This window comes from Chaetodon auriga, chromosome 15 (assembly GCF_051107435.1).
Source record: "Chaetodon auriga isolate fChaAug3 chromosome 15, fChaAug3.hap1, whole genome shotgun sequence".
Taxonomy (NCBI): Eukaryota; Metazoa; Chordata; class Actinopteri; order Chaetodontiformes; family Chaetodontidae; genus Chaetodon; species Chaetodon auriga.
The window spans coordinates 2412073-2434775 of NC_135088.1; the positions used below are offsets into that span (position 1 = coordinate 2412073).

Below are 22703 nucleotides of genomic sequence, written 5' to 3' on the forward strand. Positions count from 1 at the left end.
TTCCAAACAGAACAAATATGCGCTTTGTGACTGACTTCATGATTTATCGTCACGCTGCCCCATCTTTTCTGCAAAGTGACACGGTATTTATTAACACATTAATACAATTGATATGACCATCTGACAGCAGGCTGTATTATTGCACTGATATAGTTATGTCACTTTCATTACTCATACAGTCTGTAGCTATTTACTGGTCAAGAGCGAGCTGAGCCCAGGCGACCCGTCCTCGTGAAGATGTGGAGTTCACACGTAAGCCAGCTAAGAAGACACAACATGTGCAGTCCAATGCGGACCCGGGTCAGGACCCCTTGGTGTCATTTTTCAATGTGCTAGGTTAGCAAGTTAGCAATAACAAATCTGCAGCGTCCACATACGTTAGTTACAAACATTACTTAGATGCATTTAGCTGCATTACTTCACTTAAAAAAGAAATCAACCTTACGCCGTATACGACGAGTTGAGAGCGGTTGGTACAGTACGCAAGACAAATATGGAGTCATAGTCCTCCTCTTCTTGTCGAGGCTAACAGAGCACGCTAACATTCTGCAGCAGTCTGTCCACAAAACAGAGAGCAAAGAGATTTCAACCCTCCATCTGAGTAAAACGGTGTAGAAGCTGACGGCACCCATTAATCAGAATGAAATCTGCTCGTGCAGAGGATGCACCAAAAACGTGTTCTCCTCTGCACATGCACATTAGCATCGCTTAGCCTTTCATAATACAAAGAGAGCAGCTTTATAGAAGGTGACAGGAGATTTATTTTTGTTGCTTTCTGTTTGCAGCTTCAGTTTTTAGGCTCAATAATTCTGTGTATTTCACTGAACTGCTCCTTGGGAGTCGTAGTTGATCTTTGAATTTTTAATCAGAAGTCATTGTCTCAAACAGTCGTCATCTTTTGCACTGATGTGCTGATGTTTCAGGTCCATCCGAGCCGACTCTCAGTCACCTAACATGAAAACTATTACTTCCAGAGCCTTAAACATCTGAAGTGTCTCCTCCCACCTCTAAACTATCTGATCAAGCTTAATGCAGCCGGTACCAAACGAAAACATCTCCAATGGATCACGAGTATAGCCACTTTAAATGATGTGGATATAGCTCAATGTGTTTTTCGCTGGCATTGTTAGAAATGACAAAATGAACTGTGGTGAGATCTGGGTGAAGTCAAACAACAGTTTTATAAATGAGGCCCCCTGGTACTCCACTCCCCTCACTTTACTCTGTTGGGCCCATAAATAAGTAATCAAGGCTGGGTCACACTAATGGCTTCCCAGAGCAGTGGATACAGATGTGTGTGTGCAGAGCCGACGAGAGACACGCAAAAAGAGATGAGGAGCGAGGGATTATTAGAGGAAGAGAAACAGCACGCAAGTGTGTGTTTGTGTGTGTGTTTGTGTGCACATGCAGCCTTGGAGGAAAAAAAAAAAAACAGTGCAGCCTTTCTGTTCATCATCTCAAATCAAAGTGCATTAAAGCAGAGCTCTTAGCATCTTCCACCCTTACACACTTCCCTCTGGAGCCACGCACGCACGCACGCACGCACGCGCACGCACACGCACACGCACACACACACACACACACACACACACACTGCATGTGTACATATATGTGCAAACACACAGAAAGTGCACAGATACTCATGGAAATGAACACACACACTTTCTCTGTCATTTCTGACACACAAACACTCAGTAGACTGTGTGTGTGCGTGTGTGTGTGTGTGTGTGTGTGTGTGTGTGTGTGTTAAAAGTGTGATAGAGCAAATAAATAATGTATGGATGTTTCCCTCCACTAGCTTTTACCAATAAACCCATTCACCAGCTCTGGGCTCTGACATGTGAGTGCTGACCTGGTGGCCTGACAGTCGACCCCAAACGCAGAAGGCTGCTGGTTCAATTCCGCTGCTGCGTGTAACACACATGCTGTTAATCTTTGTTTGGGCTTTTTCCTTTTACCTGCTGCAGGTAAACTGTCACCGTCCACCTTCCCTGACCTCTGACCCCTGTGGTGAAATGAGTATGTGTGCGCCTAAAGAAAAACATCAAAATATCACCACAGATTTTACACTTCAGTGTTTCCAATAGAAACTAAGTGCAGGAAAGTGCAATGGAAACCAGCTTAGCAAAAAAATCATGATGTACACATGACGCCTCATGTGACTTAAATGTCCACTGAAGCTTCTTCTCCTCTGAAAGATTAATAAATTTACACATGAAACAAACATCAGCGCCCTGTTCCCACCATGTTTTGACCTTTGGTGCTGTGTCGGTTACATTGTTGCATCTCTTCTTCTGCGATGGTTTAATGTTAGTGCTGCGACTGTTTATATCGATGAACAAACTCCTAATGTTTGCATCGTGGACTGAACGCGCATTGATTCACGGAAAGGTAAAACTTAAAGGAAACAGCAATAATACTTCATCTCATGCAGGAAAACTGTGTGCCCACAACTACGGCAAGTACTGTCAGTCAAAGTTCAATCTGGAAATCTGGAAAATGGAGTTTTGGTAATAATTTTGCCAGTAATAAAGGTCCATTTTAAAACTGGCATTAATGTGACAAATGGAATATCTATCAACATGTTTGGGAAACAAACAAATGCTTTCATTCACTAAACAAAGCTCTCTCTTCCTCCACTCCAGTGATGAGACGAGCTGATGAGCGATGCCACTTCCAGCCGTGACCTCTGACCCTGCTGTTAAAGCAGTGGAGGAGCCGCCCTCCACCCTGCCCGACCCCCTACCCTCACCAACTTGTGCATCGTCGCTGTGGTCCTTGTTGTTTCTATGCAGGCGCTGTCCTGGTGCACCCTGGGAGTCACCCTCACAGGCCCTCGGGGACAAAACCGCCTGTCCGTCAAACACCCATACAGCTGTCAATCACTCCAACGGCTATTCTTCTGTGTTTACGCAGACGATACTGGAGCTCTGCTGTTGGTACGGACCATCAGCGGGTGAAGCTAACGGCCTCACGCACACCCATCACCGCCGTTTATGGCTGTCAGTGGCCAACCAAACAAAGCAGCAGCAGCAGGGTGACTTTCCAACCTTACATGGCCAGTAAATAATGTTTTTAAAATATTCAGTCAAGTTCAGTTGTGTTTACACTCCTGTAATTTTCAAGGGGAAACTTTCCAACTTCTGTTTCGATTGTGGATCAAAACATCATCATTCTGTGATGTTACGACTCAGGACACAAAGGTACTGGCAACATGTTTGGAAAAGATAAGAGGTCACAGCTGTGGCTTTCCTCCGCGTGTATGAGTAAGCCAAGGTACAGCTTGCTGCCGTTAACGGACATGTCAATGGATTCTTAATGGAAATGTAAGAAATAAGAACTTGACAGCTGTCACAATGTTATTAAAATCCTAAAAGGGTTTTCCAGGTTTTATGTGTTTATTTGTGCAGTCATTATGGACACATTATGGACAGAGCACCAGAGGATAGGCCACACAGGAACAGATCAGCGACTCCACAGACCCCTCGGTCGGTGTGAGGAAGAGGAAGGCTGGAGATGATGGAGGGATGCCCCGCAAGAGGATGAGGTGCAGTAGGCCCACCTACAACCCCCAAACACAGTGGGGATGTGGAGGATGGAAGGATCCGGCATGTCAAGAGGAAGGCCAGTGCTGATGCTGGGGCTCCTAAAAAGAGGAGCAGGTGCAGCAACAGCCCCAAAAGGAAGCCCAGTGATGATGGTGAGGCAACTCACAACGGGAGGAGTTGTGGCTCTGACCTCTCCATCTGTAGCACCTCTGACTCCTTCATGGAAACGGAGGATGTCAGTTGTGATGACAATGGTCAGGTCATCCACAACTCCAGCAGCGCCTCAGCCGAGGAGGAGACGATCTGTCGGATCTCCTCCTCAGGAAACACCAGCACAGGTAAGCTGACAGTGGCTAACAGAAGGACGTCTTGAATTAACTGACTTAGACGGCGTGTTAAATGAAAGAGGTTTGCCACGAGTGCGGATCATCGACTTTGGCTGCAGCAGCTTCTCAGTGGAGACGGCCCTCCATTCCCTCCTTGGTATGACCTCCTTGTTGAGAAACAAATCCACAAGTGAAGCTGATGGAAATCAGAGCAAACAGCTGCTTTCTCTATCATCATGATGGTTTAAGTGGTTTTTATAGCTGCACCTGTTGCATCCAGCTTCCAGCTCCTGGGGCTGATGCCCAACATCGACCTGCCCTCATCACAAGTCTGGGCAAACATCTGCCACTTTAACGCATTTCATCAGCACAGTTATCAACATCTGGAAACCAACCCCAAGTTTTGTAATGTTAACATGTGCCTGGGTTGTTTGTGTATCAGCGTAAACACTGCACATGTGTGACATGGGGGGGGGGGTCCTAAAGCTCATGACACCGTAGCAAAGGAAAACTTCACACTGGAGATTCATGGAGCTGCATTTACGTACAGGAAACAGCGAGGAGAGAAAGATCCAGGGAGCGAGGGAGGGCGTCACACAGCTGCAGGGATGGGGGAGGGTGGGAATGTTATCTGCAGGGGTCGAAAGGTTAGGACAGAGGTTTTAACTCACTTCCTGTTTCTGCTGCTGGGATGACAAAACTCCTCTCCCTGCCCTCTGGAATTCACGTCCATCCCTCCCACTCTCATTCTTTCATCCCCTGTCCTGTCTTCAGCTTTTTCCTCACTCCGGCGACTCACAATGCACGTTCCCATTCAGATAGTCTCACCTCAGTTTTGATATGTGGAATTAGAAGAGCTGAGAGGAAATACAAACATTTAAATGTCCTCGATTCTGCATTCAAAGGAGGTTTTGTTGTTGCTCTGAACGTCATGTTTTTGTTGTCCAAACACAAAAAGATGTTTGCTGCTGATTCAGTGGTCGAAATGAGAAGTTGGCATCCAGTCAGAGACGCAGCTGCGTTCAAGGACTCAGATAAAACATTTGGTTCAAAAATGTTCGCACCCACTTCATAGAAAGGCACTTTTGAGACTCCTTTGGTTGGATGCATTTGGCCAAGAGAGAGAAATACCAAACTGTGGCGTGGTTTGTTAAGAAAGAGGATCCCAACCAAACAGCCCCAAAAACACGAGGGAGGAGACAGACGTTGACGTGAGATTTCATATCTGGAAAGCAAACTCCGCTAATGAGCGAGCTGCTGGACTTTATTTTCCAAAGTCAGTGAAAAAAAAAATGGACCAAACTCAACGTCCTCTCTTTGGCTCAAACCAATGGGCAGACTGATCACGTCATGATATTTCCAAGCACATCGCAATTCACGAGATGCACGATTCTTTATGCTAAAACACAACGTTTGAATACTTTTTACTAAGTTTTCTTGTCAACTTGTGTAAATCTGTTAGTAGTACAAGCAGGCCACATAATGTAGGTCATGCATTCATGTGCGCACACACACACACACACACACACACACACACACACACACACACACACACATACACACACACACACACACACACAGACTTACATTCATTTCCTGGTGACTAACCATAACCATAACACTACTTGCCTAAACTTAAACCAAACCTTCACCAAAGTCACATCCTAACATTTAATGATTTATATTATGGAGACTTTTGGTTTGTCCCCATAAGGAAGGCGAGTCCCCACAATGTGAGTTATACACTTACATCCGTCCACACACACACACACACACACACACACACACACACACCCTTTCTGTGATTTTCAATAGACTCTGTGCATCCTGTAGAGAATGCAGAGAGGAAGTGATTGAATAATTCAGCATATTTCCTGAACAGTAATGGTCTGCTGCTGCTGCTGCTGATGGCGGTGTGGTATTCAGCGATGGGGTTAAGTGCTGCGTGTACTCAGCCAGCCATGCAACCAACCAACCAACCATCCATCCATCCACCCATCCACCCATCCATCCATCCACCCATCCATCCATCCATCCATCCATCCATCCACCCATCCAACCATCCATCCATCCACCCATCCACCCATCCATCCATCCATCCATCCATCCATCCATCCATCCACCCATCCATCCATCCATCCATCCATCCAGGGTTTGGCCTTAGTTTATTTACAGCCACAAAGTGTAAAAACTGGGAAATTACAGAGGAAAAACAATCTCAAACTGAGATTTTAAGAAACCTTCACAAACAAAAAACACTCGATGAAGAGGAGTGTTCATGTGTGTCAAATCTACCTATAAATTATTTTAGATTTTTAAAGGATATATCAGAAATGCGTGATCTCGTGCACATCAAGCACCTCTATTACACAGGTCGTGATAAATGATGAGTCATTCATACCAATATATACCATATATTAAATAATTGATAAGATATGAGGATATAAAGGTTTAACTGGGTGAATGCATCTCCTAAAATTGAGTTATTGTGACTACAAAAACACTCCACTGGAAGTAAAAGAACACGCTTGACGCCAGCGCTGCATTTTGGCTCCATATTTTGGGACAGGGCGGGAAATCCACGGCCCTGGGTGTATTATATTTAGACGTTTGGTCCAGGAAGCAGGATGAGAAAAGGGGGGGAGTTGTTAGATATTAGCGAGCCTTGTGGGACGAACCGGGGTTCCCACTTTCCCACAGTCTGAGCTGGAAAACGCTGGACAGAGGCCCTGACAGCTGGCCCCGCCAAGGACCCTGGGTAACGGACTGCCCGCTGCCTCCACAGGAAAGAAAGGTCACAGAGCAAAAACACACACAATCACGCCACTGGTCCAACACACACACGCCTGCCTGGAAATACCTCAGAGATCTTTTAAATGCCTGCATTTAATCTATTAGCCATTGTTTTGGATGATCAGCTTCCATGTTGGATCCATAAGTACTGGAATTATAAAATAAAATATATCACTGTTCGCCCCAAGCGGCCAAAACAAAGGCTTAAAATGTGCTTTGAAATTCCTTTCAGCTTAACACCACCAATTTCCCTCGAAACAGGAAAAGTAGTCCCTGTTGTCCTGCACTGAAAAACTGCCTCATCCTCAAACTTTTCCTCCTGGGATCTCGTTCATTTCATGTCTTAAATATTTTTCTACCTAATTATGAATCAGCAACAATCAATGTCAAAGTTCAGGAGAAACATTTTATGCATACTTTCATACGAGTCAGCGTCACTTTGGTGGTATCTGACTCTGATTGGCCTCTGTGCAGCGTTCACTCCCTTCACTGCATCATCTTTTCGATTCTTATCTCTCTTTTTCTTAGTTCTTCATCATTTTGCTTCAGCATTGCTAAAACGGCTTTGAAAACTCTACATGAATTCACTCCTCAAAGCCAACAAACAACCGTTTGCAAACTGTCCCCAAATCTAAAGATGGAGTCTGGAAACACACACACACACACACACACACACACACACTTCCTGCTCTTCCCACAGTGTTCTGGTCGGAGAGCAGAGAGTGTGGGAATCTTTTCTGTGTGTGCCAAACGTACGATGAGTCACACACCCACTTAAATGTCTGCCGTAATTTAAAAAGTGCATTTATTCTGCGGAGTCTTTAAATCTGCTCCGTGCTCATTGATTCATGCATCACACAGCTGAGAACAGAAATATCTGAAAGTGATAAGTTGCCACGTGCTCTCATGTACAGCCACAGTACCAGGTGCACATGCATGCGGAGGTTATGTTCTGTGTGAATATCAGCTTGGTGTTTGAGGCGGTCCTCATAAATCCGGCAGTTTATCAGCTCCTGTGGCCGAAAGGAGAAACGCCTTCATCTTATTGTGCGGTGGTAGCGCCCTCTTGTGGTCTTATTGAGACGCTACTAGAAAGGAAACGGATGACACGCTCCAGGAGGGCTCTGCAGCTCACTTTTGGATGTGATGAAGTTGCCTAAGTACTTCTCCATCTCTGGAGATGTTGCAGGCACAAAACAACAAAACCGCAAAGGACAACAAAGCGTCTCAAGCTGTCGGTGAAGAAAGACGTTTGACTTCACACAAAAAGCAAAGCAAGCGTCCATTTCTTCTTACAAAGCCACCATCTGCTTCTAAACATCTCTCCCAGAGGACACACGTCGGATTTCCGTATCCAGACACACTTTATGAAGCGCAGGTAACGCTACATCCTAGAACTACAGCATCTCTTTCCAACCAACCAGGACCCTCCATTTCAGCCCAATCCAGCTCCTGCATCAGTGTGTTGGTCTCTGCTGTGTTTGCACTGACTAACAAACTGCCCACAAACAAAACACTGATAACAGAGTGAAAGTCATTAAATTAAAGCACAGTACAGCAGAAAATAAGCAATACACAACATATCAGCACCACAGCCGGGCTGCTGTGTAAAACCAGACCACAACAAGAAGCACAAACTTCAGTGAAGTCATGACAGGGCTGCAAATATCGATCAATCGGCTGGTTACTTTGGATGAATCGACGCAGCAGCTCTAAAACAAGCGCATTTTGCAGCAGAGTCATGACTCCAGTTCGGAATTAAATTTCCTACCTGTGGTCCATGACGTGTCCACGAGATAAACAGCACGTGCAGCTCAGCAACAAGTCCTTGGAAATGATTGACAGCTTAATTTTGACTTTCAACAGTCCCGGAAAACTTTACCCACGCGTTAATAATCCAAAACTGGGTCACGTCGCGGCCTGTGCGCGCCCGTTTTAGGGGGAGGTGGAAAAAAAACGCGGAGTAGTCGAAGCCCCCGCCCATCTGCACACCTGAGCACATCTGGCCAATCAGTAGACCAGCAGCGCCTCCGGGGTCATTTTGGGGTTTGACTATTTTTTACCATAATGTTTTTTCATACATTTTAGTTGATTTAAAAATCAAATCTGAATAAATAATTTGAAGAATGAATAGATAGATAGATAGATAGATAGATAGATAGATAGATCTTTTTTCTTTTACTCTTTTCATCTAGACATGAATCATCCTTTATCTAAAAAGTGTGTGATACATTATTTAGCTGCACAGCATGAACCAATAACCGAGTTAATGATATTTGGAAACAGCCCGTGAGGTCCCAACCAAACACAGTTACTCTGACTGACCAGCAGAGGCTCCACGTGTTCCCACATCAGTCTTCAGCGGCTCACGTTGTACCAGGCAGTGATGGATGAGCCATTCAGATCCTTTGTTTTAGGAAAAGTACAAAGAGCACACTGTGAAAACACTCCAGCACCACATTCAAAACCTCACTTAAGTAAAAGTATGCAAGTATTATCTGCACAAAGTACTTAAGCATGAAAAGTAAAAGTACTCACAGAGCAATAAAGTGTCCCCTGTCAGTGTTTTACTATCAGTGAGAACCATGTTTTTGCATGTACTCCTATAACATACTTTAATTAAGCTGTGTTTCTTTTCAGTTCAATGCATTGATATCAAACCACGTGGCTGCAGCTCCTTTTAACTGTTGGACAGATTTAAGAGATTTTTAGGAGGTAAACACGTCAGATTTGTTCAGTCAGATAAATTAAAGTTTAACCTCGGCACTACTGGCCCCCGGTCGACTGTACCCCAGCAGCAAAACCCAGGGAGCACAAAAGTTTGTTTTCCTGCCTCCATTCACCACAGAGCTGCCCTCATTAATAATAAACTGATGCTCTACTTTCTACAATGAGTTTGGGGGGGGGGGGGGGGGGGGGTAAGAGGAGGAGGAGGAGGAGGACACCAAGGGTGAGGAAGGCAAGAGGGACCAGGAGGACACGCACATCTTCTGCTGAAGAAGAATTTAGGAGGATGAAAAGGAGAGAAAGGAGGAAAGGAAGAGGAAAGAAGGGGAAGGAGGTGGTAGAAAAGGGAAACAAGGAGGTAGAGGAAGAGAGGAAGAGATAGATAGGAACAGGAAATAGAAGAGGAAAGCATTTGTGCTGGAGCTCATGAGTGTACTACAGTAAGAGGAGGACAGCCAGCAGTGTTTCTGGCCACACGGTGTCAGTATTGGAGCATGGTAACGATGACCAGGCTGAGGAGCCATCAGCACTCACTGTGTGCTCCTCCTGCTGCTGTGAGGAGTCCAGGGCCCCTTAAAGCTTCAATCTGCTACAAGCCTGCTACCTTCAGGGAGCTCCAGCTACAACAAGCACTTCCTGGCAGCAGTTTTGGTTGGATCCACCTGTGCAGACTGCAGCCAGCTCTTCCAGGTCCTATAGGGGGAGGCTGACTCAGCAACGAGACTCGGCGAGGGCATGTTACGCTCTGATGAACACACTCACACCAGGGAGCTCAGCGAAGGTTTGGGCTTCAGGTCTGCAAAAGAAGCATTAGGGGAACATTCAACCTCAGACACTCTCACGCTACGAGATATAATCATGAGTTTATGACGTCTGACACAATCCAAGTGTTTGACTTTGTTTTTGGCTCCATTCTCCCTCAACCTGCCTTCACTGTTTCTAATTTAGTGATTTCATGCCTGCAGAAAACAGATGTGAACATGTGGCATTCAGGTGTGGGTTACATGTTTTTCCAGGATTTAACCTGCCCCGTGTTGAATTTAGGTTTATTTCTGACCCTGTAGATGCTGACACAAGTCTCAGTGTCTCTTTTTAAAATCAGAAACATGCTTCTAATTTTTTCTTTTCGTTGCTTTTATTTTACAGTCTGGCACTCTTTGGATTTGCGGTTGTATGTTAACTTTGGAGACAGCAGTGGATGAAACAATCTCACCTCATCTTCCATTTAGAAGCTGTTCTGGAGCTTTTGATCGTACTCACACTGTTTGAAGCTCATAATCAAAGAGGCAGCTTAAGGAAATAAATGGTGATATCATGTCAGCTGCAGGATGTTCACACAGCTCAGACAGAGTCATGCTGCATGGACCTGTTGAGCAGAACACGTATAGAGTTCATACAAGGGTCACTGAAAACTGTTTTTATTTTTTATAACCTCTTAGAGACCCCCCCCCCCAACACACACACACACACACACACACACACACACACACACATCCCTACACAAGCATGTGTGTATAGCAGCAGCAGCAGAGTCCCAGGCTGATCAATAAGTTGCACTGAGGGAGGTTAGTTGTCACTCATCCAGTGTCTGACATCTGCAGAGAGAAGGCCTGAGCCCATGATACCTTCACTGTCTGTCTGTCTGTCTGTCTGTCTGTCTGACTGTCCATACGTCTATCTGTGTGACTGATCATCTCTCCATCAGCATCCTTTGGACCATGCACATTTCGCACCATCATTTCTCTGAGTTAATCGAGACAAAAAGTTGTACTTCTCAGGTTTTAAAATCCATTATTCTGACAAAAACTCCAGGAAACATTTATAACCTTTTCCATATCGAGGCTCGTACGTTGTCAGCTCTACTCCAACACCGCTGTGGCCATACGTATAGAGCCGTTGGATAAAGTGGATGTGGCAGGCAGGAAAATAAATGTTACATCTGTACACTGAGGAAAGAAACTGGGTCAGCGAAGAGGCATGTGGAGCATTTAAAGGCAGCTTTTACATGCTGTGCAATCATGCTTACATTGAGAGATGCACAGTGCAGTATGGCACATGTACCATGCGCAGGTTGTAGAGTTAGCATGTTCTGATGACAGCTGAGTTAAGGCTAGCAGAAAAGCACAGAGTTGCCATTTTGCAGACACTCACATACATTATTACTCTTAGCAGTCTCCTTATGCAATGCTGACTTTCAAACTAAGAAACAGAAAAGCAGGAGGCAGAGGAACAGGTAGGCAAACTGGAAATCAAGCAGGCAGAGAGGCTGTCACGCAAACTGACAGCTAAGACAGGCAGGTCAAAATACAACAAGTCTGTCAGGTAAGCGGGGAAGCAATGAGATTGACAAAGAAGCAGGCGGGAACCCAAACAAGCAATCGGACAGTCAAAGTGACAGGCAGAGCGGCGAGTGAGGAGACGGACGAGCACAAAGCCGACAACAAAACACACCAAAGACGCATCAGTCAGGCAGACAAACACACAAGTGTTGATGTGGGAAGCAAAGCGAGCCGCCCCGCACTCCCCGGCAGGCGGACTCCACCTCTGATGTTGTGGCGTCGAGGTGAGGTGTCTCGCTACAGGGTGCTTCTGATCCACCATTGAGGTGGAGTGTTAACACTGACTTCAATGCAGCCAAACCACTGCAGCCGGTTCTGGGCTCCCTGGCGCAGCTCTGCCAGGAGGCTTCAAAGGCTTCGGCAGCCAGACTTCAGTGATGTGTCTGTCTGATCGCTTGATATTCAAATATATGTTTGATTTTGCTTTGGAGCGCAGAGAAAAAAAATCCACTGATCAAATATCGCCACTGGTATCGAAACATTTTAGACACCCCGAGTCAGAAAATGCCTCGCTTCCTGCTTGTAAGTGGTTGCGGCTTCTTTTAATATTTGGGACGTTCTGTCACAATAACAGCAGAGAGGAAATTCTCTCTTCTTCCGACGGCATGATGGCAGTGCAAAACGAGTACAAGGAGTGATTAAGGAAAATGAAATGCTACCCAAAACCATGCAGTCCACACCGTCTGCTCTCGTTATTTATGGTCCTATTGTTAAAGAATCAGTAATGTCTTTAAAATACTGTTTGCATCTTCTTCTTTAAAGAACTTTCTTCGTTTTAATAAAAGAAAGATTTTCCAAGCTGTCAATGACACTTCGCTGGTTGTCTGAGTCTTCTTGCTGCAGGAAACGCAGCTGTTGATTGACTGGACCTAAAATCCAGGTGAAAATACGTCTAAACTCATGTGATCCTTCATAAAAAATCCAGGTATTCTTCTGTGAAAATCTGAGCTGAACACGATGAGCTGTGTATATGGGACAGCGTGGACACGGCTGGCTCTGTAACCATTACATCAGTGCTGCAAGACTTTTGATAACCCTCACAGCTGTTTAGCAATGTAGATTTCTAAGACGTTTCTCACCACCTGGGACAGTCTGACCCAGCTGACCTCGCCTCTGGCTCAACCTCACCAAATAAGTTGCACTTCATGACAGAGGAAAGACACAGAAATTTGAAAATTTAGGCAGAAAATGACCGCAAACTCGTGCAAACTGCTAAAATAATACTGAGATCCTACGGAAAGATACGCACTCATAATAATAGTAAGTGTGGGGTTTCTTGCAGGTTATTTTGGCCTGCAGACAGATGTTGTGTTTCAGCTCTCCCAGGAGTCCAGGAAATCTATTAGTGCAGCTGTTATTTCATGTGGACATTAATCTTGACAGGTTCACAGAGGTCTGGAGAAACTAAAGGGTGGCGACACAATACGCTGATACACGACGAGATTTTCTCCAGACCTGCGTGAACTTTATGAGACGAAGGTCGGCTAACGGAGGAGTCAGTAACACCGGAGCTTTGTTGAAAGATCGTGCTTTAGTTATGTGCTATTAGATTTCCCAGAGAAGGCATCACACGTCATGAGGACACTTCACGCTTCAGGCATCCAGACAGTATCGATCATGGCTGCATTTGAATCCAGAAGAGTAGTAGGTGCTTTTTAAGGCTCTATGTTTATTGCGTCCCACCTGTGTGGACCTTGGGCACCACATTTAGAGTGAATTAAAGTGGAAAAAGATGGAGGAGGGATGGAGTAATGTTTCTGTACAGTGGGGGAGCTGCTGTTTTCTGAGAGGAAAACACCGGGAACCGCAGAGACCGAGGAGATGATGTGGAGAAAGAGTGGGTTTGTGTGATAAAGAGGTGTCTGAAATCTAATATCAGAAAGATTTATTTATTTTCCAACGAGGGGAGGGCGAGAAGAGGGCTTTAGAAATTGTTGGGGGAGTTTTAAGCATCGAGGTAGTGCGCTGAGAGATTTCAAGGCCAGAGGATTTTGAGAGCACAAAAGCAGAAGGAAAAAAGAGCTCTTTATATATTTTTTTCATTATCAATCCTCAAAACAAAAATTTTTTTTCAACAGAGTAAGAAAGGGAAGGGGTGGGGCGGGGGGGTGTTGATTTTTCTTTTTTCTCAGTTTTTTCCTTTTCTCTTTTCTCCTTATTTTTCAACAGATGTAAAAATGATTGAAATCCCAGCAGGCCTCATTACCGCGGTCCTCCAGAGAGCCGGGGTAGGGCTTAAGGTCTTCAAGTAACGATTGAAACATGATTTGTATTAAAGCCAACGATCTTCCTCACCAGAGCATCAAATTAGCGAAAACCTCTGGTGAAGAAAGGAAGAGATATCACCAAAATGTAATTGTCTCTGACGCCTCGAGCCACGGATAACGTTACGAGCTGAGACTCGGGGAAGGCGCTCAAGGAAAGTTTACTCACTGACAGCGCTGTTGTAGTTTACCACTGACACTGCTGTAATATTCAATAAAAGTCCTCCGACAAGGACAAAACGTCAGGCTGTCAAATGTAAAGGTGCCGGCGAATCGCAGCGCTGATCTTCAGCATGACAGCAGATCTACGCGTCGGTCCGTTGAAGCCGGTGAAGGAAGCTTATTGTCTGTGGAAGCCTTTGATGAATGGGATGGCAGTCCCACAGGAGGCCCTACAGTGGCGCGTGTGTTTGAATAATCAGGGCTTTGTTTTCCCTGTTTGTTAATGGATACGGTTTAACCTTACAAATCTCAACCCTTTGCCTCACGGAAAATTATTTCCCAGAGCTTCTCGTCTTGGAATCGTCCCCTTTTGCAGACGCAGAACGATGCTGTAGTTTGGAAAACACTCGTTATCTCAAGGTCACTGTTTGAAGTTTCATCAATCAGACATGTCAATTAAAACGCTGTGTCCAGACCTGTATGTGCACCGTTTGACCGAAACATAATGCCACACATACTGTAAGTTCTATTAGCACAATAATAACATCTGTGATGCTAACGACATCTGCTGCTGATTAAACATTTTTATGTTGCAACTTGTTCTCTGTAAAAACTATACACATTAATAGTGTTAATGTAAACATATGTAAACCTATTGAGCGGGTTTCTGTTTTACAGATCATACAAAATAATCTCAACTCAAAGGTCAGCAGTCTCTCAGGCTGTGAGAGGTGAGTAAAAGCTCTCAAAATGCTTGATTTGAGATTATATGAAATGTGCTTTTCCTAACTTCCACGTTGTTTTGCACTAATCTCACTGCAGTGAAAAAATAAGAGCAGGCGACATGACGTCAGGATCACTGACATTCGCTGGAGGACACATCAGTGCAGCACGCTGAGAAGTTAAACCACTGGAGGTCAGAAATAACTGACACATGTGACCTTACAGCCCGTCCTCACCAGACGTCGTCCGTGCAGGCAGGTTATTACGACCCGTGTGTGCGTTTTATTAGGTGGCGACCTCTAGTGGCTGCAGTAAATACGACAGGAGCAGAGGAAGGAAGTCAACTGATGTAGAATAAAACGCAAGAAAGTCCACATTGGAGGAGACGAGGTGGATGGATGGTTCAAACAAACTCAGGACCGCAACATGACGACGAAGGTCTGGTACGCCTGTCGCTGCTGCTCTCCAACCATCGTTCATGTGATTCTGAGAGTCGCTGTAATCGACCTATTGAATGGTTTAGATATGAGGACGTGCTCAAGCCGGGCTTTAGATTTACAAACTGTTATCTTTCGTGAGCAATGAAACACCTGAAGTACGTTTTTCCAGACGTGATGTCAGAGTCACACGTTTGAAGAAGCGGTGTCGTGTCTTTGGGCGCAGCTTTCCAACTCGTCCACTTCTGGACTGACAGAGATGAGAGAGGACTGTAAGCACGAACAGACAAAAGAGGAAGAGGAGGAGGAAGAGGATGCTTTAACAACCTTGAATCTCCTGAGCAGAGACAGCAGGAGTCCTTGCTGAGACCCGCTCAGGCCACATCTCCACTCCGTCTGTGGGCGTTTAGACTCCATCTTCTGCTACTTTTTGCATACTTTGCTCCGTCTTTCCCTTGTCTTTCCTCCTCCCATGTGGCTTGTCTTGTCTTTCACCCTTGTGCTCGCTTCATTCTCCTTTTCTCCTCACCTCTCTCCTTCTACCTTTCCTCTGTCTCCCGTGGTTGACCCTGAGGCCAAGCAACGAGTCCAGAGAGGATAGGAGAGAAAGGCGAGGGAGCGAAAAGAAAGAAAGGAAGAATAACTCTCATGTCACTCACTCTTCTCCTCCTCCTTCCCCTGCTCCTCACGTCTCCTTTCTCTCCCTGTTTGTCTGTGTGAATGAAAAGCTTTGAAGGGGAGAAAAGGAGTCGGTATCGATTGGCCCTCTGAAAGATGCAGCCCAAGCAGGCAGACCCCCGCCACATTGTGAACGCACCTCCCACCACTATCACACCGGCAAATCGATAACCCCGGCTCGGAGAGGGCTGGGAGTGAATTAGGTGTGGAGGGCTTGAGGAGGAAGACAAGGAGGAGGAAGAAGAGGAGGAGGGGGAGGAGAGGATGAGGAAGGTTTCCAGCAGCCCTGCTGAGGAAGGACGGAGGGTGATTGACAGCCATAAAACACACATAAATCAGGATCTGCTACCGTTTGGCTACTTTGGGAAACACTGGGACACTCTGAGGAGCGATTCCTGAAAAGGTGGCAGATTAAAGTTTTGTTCAAGGTTTTCTTTCTAACAAACACAGTCCGTTGATTACCTTCCTACATCCAGGATGTAAAGGTTAAGTTTTAGCCTTTACTGTTATTACGACCGCTGATGCTTCTCGGTGTGACCAACGTGTTTAATAATTCACTAGAAGTCCTTTTCAATTCAAATAATTACAGAAGAACAATCATCTCTTTGTGTACTTATGTTCCATGTTGCAGAACAGTTCATACAATATCTCAAATTATGCAGCGTTCAACACTGTTGGTGCAGTCAGAACATGTCAAAGAAAAGTCTTTGTTTCGTCAGAGCTTCTGTGAAAAAGTCTCATTATCACCGAACAAGTGCAGCATCGTGGAATCAACTCGTTAGGTATGAGTTTGAGGCGGAGAGAGTGAAGGCAGCCGAGCGCTCAGGCCGAGTCTGACCCTGCTGGTTGGTGGATTATGACTTTATCCAGAGCTAATGAGAGCGGCTCAGCTCTGAATCCCTTCTCCAAATCAATAAAGAGAGCTAATAAGAGCCGGCCGTTACCCAGAGATCACAGCAGGCGGAGGCAGGCCGCACTCTCAGGACAACAGGCCCAAGCTGGTGGACATTATCTGGTATCAGAGAGGAGCCCCTGGGAGGGGAGGGTGTGTGTGTGTGTGTGTGTGTGTGTGTGTGTGTGTGTGTGTGTGTGTGTGTGTGTGTGTGTGTGTGCGTGTGTGTGGACTTTAAAGGCCTGAATATCATCCCATGTGAATAAACACTATATGCACATTAAAACACACTCAGTTCTTACAGCTCTTGTATAAATGTGCATTTTTTCCTTCATAGCAACAAGCATGTGGAGAACCTCGAGCGTTATCCAGTGCTACACGTTTTGTTTCATGCCAGTTTAGTGCTTTTTCTCTGAATGTGCTTTCACAGATAGTCCACGTCCCCATGCAGCCTGTGCTCGTTTCCTGCATTTCATATGAGCAGCCGGATCTGAGTTTACTCAATGAAATAACAAAAAACAAGGTTTGTTGTTGTTAAAATTGCTAAAAATGTCTTTAAAACCTGATTTTCACTTGAATTTCTATATTTTCAATTCTCAGACTTTTCTAAAGAATTGAAATAAACCTACATTCTCCTCTTGTTCTCATGTAAAACATGCTCAAACATCCACAGGTTTTATCCAAATTATCCCTGCATGTCTGTGCTGGATCGCTGCAGCCCTCGCACGTCTGAAAGAAGAGGTCACGGTGATGATTTCACGGAAAAACATGCTCTCAAATATGCTTTTCTTGTTTTTGTCTGCAGCGTTTAAAGAAGGAAGTGTGCACCCGCAGATTCGTGGGCCTGCAAACACACACACACACACACACACACACACACACACACACACACACACACACCAGTAATAAACACACAATGCAACATTTCCGCGTCTCTGCAGTAACCTCTGAGCTTGACGCTTTCTGAGATGTAACGCGTGCACATCATAAGTGACAGTCAGGGAGCGGGTGGAGGAGAGACTCTTTCCCAGCAAACATCTCCTCTGTCTTTGTTGTCCAGCGCCCCCCACTCAAAAACCCCAGGCCCTCATGGGGGAGGTGGAAGTGAGGGTGTGTGTGTGTTTGTGCGTGTGTGTGTCGATGGCGCCTTGATCAAGATTTAATCCAGGGAGAAACACCCCCTCCACCCAACACACACACACACACACACACACACACACGTCCCACTTTGGCCTGATCTATGCAAACACCATCTCTGCATGGTAAACAGCCTCCTCCCCTCTCATGACGGAGAGAAATGAGGAGACAGCGAGGGATGACAGACGCAGGAGGAGAGAGGAATATGGAGAGAGAGCAAAACAAGCGCGAGACTGAGTGTCATCAGGACCAGACTCTGTTCATTCAGCCCAAACCGGTGCCCAGCTGTGACTTAGCTGCTCTGAAAAAGGGTTAAAAACATTCTAAAACATAATTTATCTCACTGAAATCTGCGACTGGTCTCCACTTTTGGCTGTGGATAGATGTTTTGCTAACACATTTGTCATAAAACTGGATTATTCACCCAAAATCAAATCACTACGAAATGTTTTATTACAGCATATACATGCAAAAAAAATGCAATTATCAACCATTATAATTAAAGAATGTTATAACAGACATTATAACCAACAGGAGATCATTTCCTATCAATGAATCTGTCTTGTTTAAAACTTATTTCACCATATTTATCATTTATTGGATTACTTAATCATAAAAAACGTCAGCAGAGCCCGACATGTTTTTATATTGTTTCCTATCTCTGACCATCATTAGAGCGCTGACAGTAACTGAACGTTCTGTCATGTTTAACCATGTTTTGATTGACTGTGGAGCTGCAGACCTTTGATAAATGATGGCCCATTTCCATCAAGTCCCAGTGAGCCGTGCCGGTGACCCAGCATGCACCTCACCAGGGTCAGCTCAGCGAAATGGACTGCAGTCATTTTTAGTGTTAGCAAATACACCTGAGCTTTTCCTGCTTCAACAAACCAAATCTCTGCTTTTCAAAAGGTCTACTGGGAGCCGAGTCTAACACAGTGAATTATGCGCTGATGAGAAAATGTACGGAGGGATCTGCAGCTCATAATGGTCATTACTGTGATTGAGTCACATTCTTTCTGCACGCCGAGATATTCAACTGAAAGATTAGCGGTGAGTTTGAGCTCTCTCTCATTCCAGAAGCCAAATATCACCTGAGCCTTGCAGCTCTGCGCGTAACAGTCCAGACATGCTTGCATAAAGCCATTACAGACTATTTACGTAATGGAGACCTACGTTTGAATGCCAAAAAGCCATTATTTTAAGAGACTGATGATGAGCGACAGATTCCAGGGCTGAAAGAGGCTCGAGATGAAGGAGGAGAAACAAGTGAGAGAAAAAGAAAAGGAGAGAGCGACAGACCGAAAGAGGAAGAAAGAGTGATGATATGGAGGAAATAAAGGAAAGAGGAGCGGAGTAAGAGAGGAAACGTGAATGACAGGGAGGGGAGCATAGGAAAGAAGGAGTGGGGAAAAGAGAAAAGGAGCGAAAGAGGAGGAGAGCGGGATGGACGTCGAGAAATCGGGGGAGGAAGAGCGAGCCGGCGAGCCAGCCAGGCGCGGGGTTAAAATTCTTTCAGATCAGGTACACATAATAGGCCTCGTTAATATTCATAGTTTCCTCAGGTACAGCGAAGGTTAAATTTTACTTACTTTTCAACTCTCATTACTAATACATGACGGCAATAAGAATATTCAAAGCGGACGGGTGACCAAAGGTTGATGAGAACCGTACCTTTCCTCTGACATTTAAACACATTACCATTTCAGGGCCCCTTCCTCTCAATCGCGCCCGCCAGAATAAATTGCCAGCTAATCACGACTCGCCCTGTGCGCCCGGCCTGAATGATGATATGCCAGACGAATCCACCCCTCCTCCTCCAGAACCAACTCTCATTATGTGGGACGAGAGAGAGTCAAAGTGTGTGAGAGAGGACTTGATCATCCATCCATCCATCTATCTGTAGCTAGCTCGCTAACAAGCTAGCTATTCAGATGCATTTGGAAATGGAAATCAAGAGATTAAAAAGTCAACTGTCCAGTTCGTGTTGCCTGTTAGCTCATTTCTGGGTCTCTATGGGTGTCCGGGGTGTCATAGCGATCTGCGACTGCACTGGAGGTTCAAATCACTTTGTTTTTGATGAAACAGCTAAAATGAAGGCATGCTGCAGTGCTGAACCCATCATCTGAGCTGTGACTGTTGAATACTAACAAAACAGTTATTGATTTATCTGCTTAAAATTAATCGAGGTTATTCTGCTCCATTAGCTTTCTGTGTTTCTATCTTTATTTTAACCAGTTTGCATTAAACAACGACAGCTCTGATGCATCTTTAATGCTCACAAAATGATCATTCTTTTATGTTCTTTGTTGCCTGTTTCGAGAAATGATCGTGCTTCTATTGAGAGAAGTATTCAATAAATACAGTGATTTTTATGGCTGCATCATTACACATCATTTCATAGATGATGATCCACAGTGTAGCAGGAACCTACTGTTACAAACTTAACTGTAAAATTACTCCAAAGTAAGAAAAATGTTTTGTGTTTCAGGAAAAACAGACACGAGAACAGTGAAATCTGGGATTTCAACCCAAAGTGCTGCCAGCGATCTTTGTGCTGGAAGAACGATGTCACAAATTAAAAGCTGTCAATCATGATCCCACGTCTGTCGCTCTTTGGTCTCCAAAACTCATTTAGGAAAACAAGAGCTGCCAAAATGTCAAAGGATGATCAAAAGTATTGAAGTATTCAGTGTGTGTGTGTGTGTGTGTGTGTGTGTGTGTGAAAGGCAGCTCCCTCCCAGGTGGTGCCGTTACATGCCGGTGCTTTAGGTGAACAAACAGGGACAAAGCTCTCTCCATCAGGACCGATCAGCATCAGAGCCACCCAACACGACATGGAAGTGGCTGTCGCCCCGAGGCGGTCGCCACGGCAACAAGAGGGATGACAGGAGAGGAGAGAGGATGAGAGGCGGTGAGGGCAGGTGACAGATGCAGGGAAACCGCACACCTGCACAGACCGCCGAGAGCCTGCTGAAGACGTATTCCTCCACCAAGTTGTTAGCTCAGTCAGCGACGTTGGACGTCTCTGCCTGGTGGTTGGACACTGGGACACTGGGACACTGGGACACTGGGACACTGGGACGACTGTTCCAGCTGTGTTTGAGCGGTTTTTGTGCCTGAACCAAAGCAGACCTTGACTACAGCTTCGTCACAACATAAAAGTTACAGAATCGTAAAGTCTCGCAGTCTTGGACCTCAGAGACGTGAGTCCCCGAAAGTTCAAACTTTCCTTGCATTAACCGATTATAACTCGCAGCTGCTCTCCAGTCTTGTTGTTTTCGTGCAGGCCGAGGCTCTCGCAGTTTGTCTGGACTTGAGTGACAGCCGACGGTATTTGAAGATGCGCGATAGCGGCTGTTTTACTGCTTGTCGTGTGATTCTCCAGCGTCGACTTCAAGGCTTTCTTTGAAGTGTTCAAAGTGAAACAGTGATGATGTCAAATCGTCCTTCTGGACAGAGTTTAAGGAGGCCATCAGCCACACGTCAATCCATTCCTCCATACACACCTACGCCGACGTTTTCACTCTGCTTGTTAGTCATTCAGAGGCTGAAGGTGAACAGGTTCTGCTCTGAAAATCCCTGTTTACTTCCATGAAACGCTGCTCTGTGCTGCTGTTATCTTTGCTCTCTGAAACATCTGCTAATAGTGTTTTCATGCATGTTCCTTTGAGCCTGCTCATGCTTTTCATCATGTTTGAGATTCGATGGAGAGAGAAAACAGGCTTTTTGGCTCTTTCAGCATACATGCTTCTACCATTGTCCAGGTTTCTGTTCATTAGTGCGGGCGTGTCCGACTCCTTCACATCCAGCATTTCTTTACCAGCTGACTTACCGCCGCAGCTCAGGATTCAGTTTGCTTCCTGGACACTGCTGCATTCATCACTCTGCTTGGCTTTTCATCTGATTAGCACTAATGGCACAGCCTGAGTGGAGGCAAAGCTGTGCATTTGGCGGACAGTGCTCAGACACCTGGGTAAGGTGTTCTCCAGCTAGCATATTCAAGTATTTCTAAATCAGAAGAAGCAATTGTCAATTGGTTTTCGTCACCTTAGAATGAGCTCTTGATATCTATAGAGGGAGCAGGTCCTTTTCCACAGACGCCATATTGCATCGTTTCTACAGTAACCCAGAATGGACAAACGAAACACTGACTCTGGAGAGCGCCTTCACATTTCGGCAGCCACCACAGGTTCTGCTACACGCTTGTAAAGGGAAAGTGAGGCGAAGGCTTTTCAGCTGGTTGCAATCTGCAACCTCACCAGTAGATGCCACTAAATCCTACACACTGGTCCTTTAAGTGCATCAAACATCTTTAAATTAAAACACCTGCATCCATTGTCATGTGACCGGACTCCTGAAAAACAGCTTTTTATGACAGTCACATTCTTCTTCTGTCTTTATTATGTGTCTGCTGTTTGCGACGGGCTTCAACTGATGCAGATCAAAGAACACGTGATGCTTTTAGTCTGACCTAAACTGTTAGACTGACAGGTGAAGTGCAGAGCAGATGAGCACATAAAAAACTGACTGCGAGAAAAGTCTCTCGGATGACTCGATGATGAAGGTGCAGCCGCACAGTTTCCGCCCCGCGTCCATGCCCACCTCGTCCTCCTGTTTCCTCCTCCTCTCGCCTGAATCCCTGCACGCCTGTTTGTCACTTAAACGAAGGCTCGC

General features: G+C 45.4%; 1 long non-coding RNA gene across 1 annotated transcript in view; it reads right to left on the reverse strand.

Annotated features, from left to right (window-relative positions):
* LOC143333272 (uncharacterized) overlaps nucleotides 1-8657 on the reverse strand; it is a 47938-nt gene extending 39281 nt beyond the window's left edge. Inside the window, exon 1 of the long non-coding RNA XR_013078260.1 lies at nucleotides 8439-8657. This is a non-coding gene — a long non-coding RNA (uncharacterized LOC143333272). The remainder of the gene's footprint in view (nucleotides 1-8438) is intronic.
* Nucleotides 8658-22703: the final 14046 nt, after the last annotated feature.